Source organism: Amphibalanus amphitrite, unplaced genomic scaffold (genome assembly GCF_019059575.1).
Source record: "Amphibalanus amphitrite isolate SeventyFive unplaced genomic scaffold, NRLGWU_Aamphi_draft 001236F_arrow, whole genome shotgun sequence".
NCBI classification, from domain to species: Eukaryota; Metazoa; Arthropoda; class Thecostraca; order Balanomorpha; family Balanidae; genus Amphibalanus; species Amphibalanus amphitrite.
This window is the reverse complement of record NW_024882729.1, coordinates 34630-43163: the sequence shown is the minus strand read 5'-3', so window position 1 is coordinate 43163 and position 8534 is coordinate 34630.

Genomic DNA, 8534 nt, shown 5'->3' with positions numbered 1-8534 from the left:
CAGGCGCAGAGGTCGGATATGGGCGGCTGGCGTGCAGCGTGCTGAGGGCATTCCGGACTCCTGACGGGACCAGCCGCCGCCCTAATCCTCCTTCCTCTCCTCCACAGGCCGACCCGACTACGGGCGATTCGCGCGCCCATCGCGGTAGAGGTCGCCGAGACCGGTTTGGACGCATAAAACAGCTCGGTCGAGTCGCCAACGACAGAAACCGTGTTGTTGAAGATTTCCGCGGTTTGACGCAGCTGCAAGCGCAGGCTGCGTGCGTTCAAAACTCCGTCTTATATAATTATCCGGTGGTTCTGTGAAAAGGTGTGTCGTAAATCAAAGGCTTAAAATCTATTCGTGGAAGATACATCATCGACGCGCGGTTTCAGGCGTCAAGATCATCGCGGAAGCCGAGCGAAAATATTCAACAGGCTCTCCAATATTTTTCACTCAAAATGCGAATCATTCCAGGCAAATTTAGGTTATTTATTCGCTATATTGAAGGGGGATTATTATGAATTGATCAGGCAGCGTCTAATTTCGTTTTAATCTGCTGCAAGGATAAGTGATTGCCAGAAAGGAAGAGAGATATTGCTGATGGTCTCATGTTGGCTACATCCATAATCTAGAAAGGGAACCCACCAAACCATGTGATGCTGGCAAAACAAAAAACGAAATGTTGGACATGCATGCAAGCTTTAATGAGGCGAGAAATTTGTGCCGCAATTTGCATGGCGCTACCAGGTGATTAATCGAATGGCACGAGCCAAAAGAGAATAATTAACCCGCGCGGGGCTGGGGTCTCCAGCCGAACGTGCGGGGCTGGGGGGGGGGGGTAAATTTAACCCTCGCCCGCACATGCCATTTTCCCATCCTAGAACGCACATGGGGGGGGGGTTGCCACCCCCCCCCCCCGCGCCATATCGTTCCTGTTGGAGATAGAGCTTAGCAGTAAAGACCAAAAAGATTCTTTGGGAAGAGACGAATCCAATGATACCCAGTTTTACCTTCTCAGGTCAGTCATTGACCTTCCAGGTCAGGTCAAACTAAAAAATGTTGCTGTTTTGGGTCACCGTTGGATATCAAGTGCGCTGCTTATCAAATACCGATGACGATGCTGTTTTCTGGTGCCAAGCCAGCTAGAACCTCTTTGTCACACTATCCGACCAGAATTTTGCTGCTGAGGTCATTTCAGGTCAAGTTAGGTCAAGGTCAATTATATGTGTTTGTATGTCTGTGTGTGTCTGTGTGTATACTGATGTGTGCACCGATTGTTTTTGGGTCCATATCACATGAAATCATGATCTGAGAAGCTTTTACCAAAAATGCAGTCAAAAAACTTCACAAAAAAGTAAATTCAGCTTGCCTAAAACGCAATTATCTTAGACGACCTAGGTTGACCTTGACCCTGACCTTGACCCCTGTACATCGTCGAACAACATGTTCCATGATAGGTGGGAGGTAAGACTGGCAAAAAAGGCCGAAATCAGGGTGTCAAAAGCTCACAAGTAGAGGTGGCAAAATGTGGACCCGAAGACCCGGTCCAAAGAACCAGTCTGGACCCATATGGGTCCAGACCGGTTCCTGGAAATTTTCTGACGGGTCCAACCGGGTCCTACCATAAACTATACATCTTGCACACTACACATTATTGCAAATTATGAAGTGAATTAAGTGAATGTTTCTTTGCACACAGTAGCTCATGAGTATTCCCAATTGGAAATAAGCTGTTTTACATGATGCAACTGCCAACTAATGATATTGATACCTACAAGTAGTTTGTATTAACCCGCGCCCTGCTGGGGGTCCTGGATTTCCACGCCCTGCTGGGGGGGGGGGGGGGTGTTTGAACACCCCCCCTTGTAACTCGGCTCCTGGGCCACGTAGCGATACGCGGAAGGCGGCGTTCGAAAGAGCGTCAAAAATAATGACGAAATCACTTCGGTCAATTTTTTGGTCAGGTCAAAGGTCAGGTCACCAGAGGTCATTGAAGGCAAAATTTCGCCGATTTCCAGGTCGAATGTCGAAAATTTCCAAGAAGCCAACGCATAACTCGGGAACCAGTAGAGCTACAGCGCCGCGGAAAAGCGCATTCGATAGCCCTATTAACGCCCTTTCTGAGTAATTCTCTCAGATTTGACCTAACGTCAACGGTTTTGCCTGCAGGGGGCAAAAACTGCAAAAATAGCCGATTTTTTCGAAAACAGTTTTTCTGCAATAACTTATGACCCAAGCCTTGTAAGAGCTTACTTTTACCGGCATCGTGTTCCTCTCGTCAAGACGGATCGAATGAACTATGACTTGACCTTGAAAGGTCAACTTGAAAATTTGACCTCAGGTCAAGGTCATGACCTGACCGGAAAGGGTCATGTTGCATATCAGTCGATCCGTATCGTCGAGCTGAACACATCTAAGGCGTTTTCATCGCTCTAGCATGCCTCTATCAAAAGTTATTTGCGAAAAACTGTTAGATACCATTCGTGACCTAAGATGACCTCAGGGCATAAACAAGGGTCACGGACACCATTCTCAAGTTCAGTGTGTCTAAACCACTTGTAATTCGGTGTTTGGGAGTGTTTATAATGTCTTTCATCCAAAAGAGGCGCATTTCAATTTTCTCCCATTGACTTATAATGGGGAGGTCGCAAAATTGACCTGACCTTAGGTCATCGATATCAAAATTCTGAGATATACATTTTGTACATACTATTGCTCTCAGCAATCGCTGAAAGTTTCAAAGCGATCGGTCACTCGGTGTAGCTATGACAGACATTGAAAGTTTTTATGAGGTGAGGTCACTTCAAGTGACCTGGTGACCTGACCTTGAATGACCTTGGTCTGAAATTTTCACAACATGTGTAGAATTGATGTATGATAAGGTGTACCAAAAACGGCGGCGCTCCGCGCCGCCGTTTTTGAGATATTCGCGAAAAACCACAAGGGGGGGGGGGTGTTCAAACACCCCCCCCCCCCCCCAGCAGGGCGCGGGTTAATTGACTTTTGGGGAACGGGTCCAACTGGTTCCGATTCCAACTAAGACCGGGTCCGACTGGTTCCAGAAATGTCCAACCGGGTCTGGTTCGAGTCTGGTTCCCAAAATTTTCATCTTTTGCCACCTCTACTCACAAGGCCCATGGCAAACGCAAGATGTTGAGAATTGGCCATTTGGGTCATGACATGACCTGAAAAACAAGGTCATATCTCCGAAACCAAAAATCACAGAAACTTGAAATTTTTCAGTGGACATCAAAAAAGGATAGACAAGCAGCTATACGAAAAATCAGCCTTCTAGCTCTAAAAATGTTGAGTGCAGAGCAAAAAGACTGCCGGGGGGGGGGGGGGGGTGGCAACCACCCTGTTATCTCCCGAACTAATGGTCCTATTTGGAAAATTCAAACGCCAATCGAAAGATCTCATCACGAACAACTAAAAACATGTACTTAATTTAAAGTTTGAGGTCAAGGTCAAGGTCAGGTCAAGGGTACAAATTGCAAGTTTCTACAGTATCGGCCTAGCACCGCAGTTGCCGAAGAACGGAGTCATGAACTGAGACTGATTGCCCAAAACGTGTTCTTAGGCTACCAAGACAATATTCGTTGCATACAATATCATTCAGAGGTCAAGGTCAAGGTCAGGTCAGGTCAGGTCAGGTCACCAAAAACAAAATATAGAAAAGGGCATGCGCGACACATGTTTTATGGGCCATTTTACTCGTAGAATTCAATAGGCACACTCAATAAGTGATATGGACCACCTCTGGATGAATTTCAGGTCGAGGTCAGGTCAAGGTCAGGTCAAGTGAAGTCAAATTTTGAAGTTGGTTGTTAAGGCCTAAAAAGTTGTCTATCTGATGCAGTTTTTCACGGCGAATCGAATGGTGCTATGTTTGTTTCCGTACGAGGTCTAAAACTAAAAAAAAAATCATTTTTCCAAAAAAATTGTGTGTCGTGACGGCATAAAATTTTTAATAACTCCCACATTTTTTAACCGATACTTCTAAAAATTGGTATGTAATGCACATATACCTTTTCTCTGACATATATTCCGGTTTTTTTCGATACACCCAAAATTTTGGATTTTATCCCTCGCCCGTATTGGTGTTTTTCCAGCCGCGAACGTATAAAGGGTCCGTTGGCCCCCCCCCCCCCCTTTGCCGTTTCGCCCCTGATCGAGCTAGAGCTTCGCGGAAAAAAAACGAGCGTGTTGCCCGTGACGAGAGGAAGCCGATGATACCCAAGTTTAAGGTCCTAGGTCATCGGTTGACCTTCCAGGTCAGGTCAATGACCCAAAAGTCGGGAAAATCGGGACCTGTTAGAAAGTCGTAAAGCGTGGCTGCTATGTGGTTTTTCGGGGTGATGATCACGAATATCATGTTAGTTTTGATCACAGATGATGTCTTCATGCATTTAGGCCGGGTCGGGTCAGGTCAGGTCAGGTCAACCAGTAAGGGTATTTGTAGTAGGTGGCAGCCGCCTCTGACAGCTTCGTAACATGTTACGAAGGTGCCAAAACTACTTGGTAAATGTTCATAGGTTGCCAAATTCGAATTCAGCTAAAAAAAACTGGCCTAGAAACATGTAAAACTCGAAAAAGTGAACGGAGGTCATCAAAGTCAATGACCTGACCTGACCTTCCGGTGACCTTGACACCCACCCTATTGCATGGGAGCAACATCATATCCCATGTTTGAACGCTTAACCCGCGCCCTGGTGGGGTCTGTTTATAACGCGACCTGGTGGGGGGGGGGGGGCTATTTTTTGCCCCCCCCCCCTCGTATCTCCGAAACTACTGGACGGATCCGCAAAATTCAAACGGCGTTCGAAAGGCTTGTCAAATTTGTCGAAGAAAACCAAATTTCATTGACCTCGGGGTCACCGATGACGTCACAGGTCAGGTCAAAGATGAAATGTTTCACCGTTCACGGGTCTTCTAGGGAATGCGCTATAACGCCGAGGAAAACGCATTTTGTCGAGAATCAGCGATAGGACGTCAGTTGCCTAGTAGATATATTGCTATTAGAGGTCACTGACAATACCAGGTCAGGTCACAGGTCAGGTCACCAAGGGTCACAGGTCAGGTCACATGAGCCCAACTTTACTAAGGTTGTGTGATGCATGTTTTATGGCCAATTTTTCATTTCCAACTCAATGGTGTTGGTTATAAGACTATCAGGTACGGCTTAGGTCACTTTCTGGTGAAGTTCAGGTCAAGGTCAGGTCAAGGTCAGGCCAAAAAAGGTCAAATTTTAAAGTTGATAGTTTTGCATAAAATGGGTATTGATTCGATGCAGCTCGTCACGGGGAGTCTAATGGTGGTCTTTGTTTTGCGCTACGGGGTCTAGAATTGCTAAAAATTGAGTTTGAAGATTTGACGTCATCAATTTTAAACAGTTTTTTCGCTATAACTTCGCCAAAAAAAGAGGTATCGATCTCAAATTTGGTATGTGGATGGAAGGCGGTAAGGACTATCACATATATTCCGGTTTTTGCGAAATTCAAAAAACTTTTTGGATTTTTAGATTATTATATGCAAAAAATATATTTTGTGATTTTGGGGGTCAAAATCCAAAAATTTCAAAAATCCGAGATAGCAGTTTTGTAGCCCTGTTAATTCTACAGCTTTTATGTCTTTATCATTTTTCTGTATTTGCAAAGCTATAGGCCTGACAGCTCTTCCCGCGAAACCCTTTTTTGGGTCGAAAACGGCAGAACATGACGTCACTCTGACGTCATTTCCGGCCAACCTATCATAGCCTTTGGAAAATTTTTGGTCACAATGTGTAAAATTGATGTCCGGGAGGGTACTGAAAGGTTGGTGACGATCGGCGCAGCGGTTCTGAAGATATATCAAAAAGTCTGGAGGGGGGGGGGGGCAAAAAATAGCCCCCCCCCCACCAGGTCGCGGGTTAAAACCACGAAAAGACTGCAAACGTGCGGCTAATGCGAGCCGACATACGCCGAATCGCGATTCCGGCCAAACATGGTCTCGAAAAGTAGGTCACAGGTCAAAGGTCATTGGGGTCAGGGTCATGAAAATTTCAGGGTAGGTGTAAAATTGATTAACGCGAGGGTACTGAATGTTTCGTCGCCATCGGCCGCCTTTTACGCGAGTTATTCGCGAAAAACCGAGGGGGGTCCGTTCGACCCCCCCCCCCCCTATACGGGCGAGGGTTATAATTATTTTCCCGAAAAAGCCAGTTTTTTAGAGAAAAAATGGGCGAAAATCCAAAATTTTCAAAAACCGAGATAGCCATTTGATAGACAAAGTATAATTACGTATAACCTTTTTTGTTACGTCTTGATTCCTTTAAAAACGAAGATGTTAGCGGCGTTTGAAATTTTCCGTTTTTGAGGCGAAAATGGCGAACCTGACGTCACTAAAACGTCGATTTCTCAAAAATGTTCCGACGGATTTCGCTCAAATTTTCAGGGAACGTGTCAAATTAATGTAAGAAAAGGTACTGAAAGTTTGGCGGCGCTGCGCGCCGCCGTTTTTGAGACATTGCAAAAATTCGCGAAGGGGGTTTAATTTACCCCCCAGCCCCGCGCGGGTTAACTGGTAAAGTAGCTCCGATAAAACACATGCACAATACAGCTCGGGTTAAAATTATTACGGCCGCTCTTTGACGCACGTACGCTGTGCAGTGTGCCAGTGGCGCAGCCAGGGGGGGTGAAAGGGGTGAGATCTCACCCCCGTCTCTTATCCTAGGGGCCCACCGTCGATTCGAACTGTAACGTTATGCAGCCTGACAATTTTTTATCACTAATGTCAAGGTCCGTCATAGGACTGAAAAACAGTTTTCAGGCCTGATACTTGATAGCCCCCCGCCCCCCCTAGGATTTATAGTCCCATTTTATGATTTAAGGGGGTACATCCAAGGCCCGATTGAATTAATCCAAGGCCTAGGAGGGCCCGTTCCATGGCATGAGAGGGCCATTTCAGGCCTGAGAGGGCCCATTTCAGGTCTGTGAGGGCCCATTTCAGGCCTGAAGGGGCCCAGTTGAAGCTTGAGAGGGCCCAGTTCAGGCCCTAGAGGGCCTGTTTGAGGCTTGAGAGGGGCCCATTTCAGGCCTGAGAGGGCCCATTTGATGCCTGTGAGGGCCCATTTCAGGCCTGAAGGGTCCATTTCAGGCCCTAGAGGGCATGTTTGAGGCCTGATAGGGCCCATTTCAGGCCTGGGAGGGGCCCATTTCAAGCCTGAGAGGGGCCCATTTTAGGCCTGAGGGGGCCCATTTCAAGCTTGAGAGGGCCCATTTCATGCCCTAGAGGGCCTGTTTGAGGCCAGAGAGGGCCCGTTTGAGGCCTGAGAGGGCCCATTTCTGGCATAAGAGGCACCATTTCAGACCTGAGAGGGCCCACTTACGGTATGAGGTGGCCGTTTTTTCGACATGATAGGGACCATTTCCGGGCTGAGGGGGCCCATTTCAGGTCTGAGAGGGCTAATGTCAGGCCTGAGAGGGCCCATTTTAGGCCCTAGAGGACCTATTTGAGGCCTGAGAGGGTCCACTTCAGGCCTGAGAGGGGCCCATTTCAGGTCTGAGAGGGCCCAGTTCAGGCCTGAGAAGACTCATCCCGGGAATGAAAGGATCATCCTATGTGTGGGAGCGTCCGTACTCCGTGCTTGGTCTGGGTCTGAGAGGGCCTATCCCAATCCTGATTGACCCGATATCATGTTTGATATAGGTCAACTCACCACATGCATATTGATGGTCCAGTTCATGTCTAATGGGCCCATCTCAAGACTCAGAGATTTTATGCTTCAGGAAGCCTACCCCAAGCGTGAGGGGGCCCATAGAGGTTTTTGAGGCTCATGGAGGCATAAGCGTAGGAACCATGGGTGCAGTGGGTGCAGCTGCACCCACAATAATTCTCCAGTGGGTGCAGACAATGTATTCTGCACCCACAATAATCTGGAGCAAAAACCCCTTTTCTCATCAACACTACTTCCCATGCAGCACAACAAATTCAGGATATTTTGCCCACTTTCTGCACCTTTAGAAACGTTTGCTACTGTGATGGTCTTCAAAACTTACATTTGCGCTCAAGTAAAAAAGGAAGCAACGGAACACATGTGATTGAACACATACCGATGACCCACTGTCAAAAGTTTTAGCCCGATACCTATCTTCGAAAATGGCTAAGTTAGCCGCATTTAGGTACTTTTTGCGGTAGTCAATATTGACATTATCAACGCTTCTAAATACACTTATCATCGGTAGGTACCTTTTCGACATGGTACACCCTCAAAGCTCACAAGGAGCCTCCACTCGGGTGCCGCTCCCTACCCCCTCCCCCCCGGCTTCACCGGCCATGGCTGGATTTCTGCACCCATGCACCCACAATGTTCCAGCCGTTCCTACGCCCATGCATGGAGGTCCCGCAGTACCTACGATATGTCAGCCTCTGAGAAAGCCATGCCCAGCCCTTAAGATGCCAAGCCGACATCTGAAAATTCCTCTTCTCTTTAGGCCCGTGCCTGCTTCCCTTCCCCTGCTATAGCCTTGTGCCAGCGGGGATGCAAATTTTAAAAAAAAACTGCCTCACCGCCA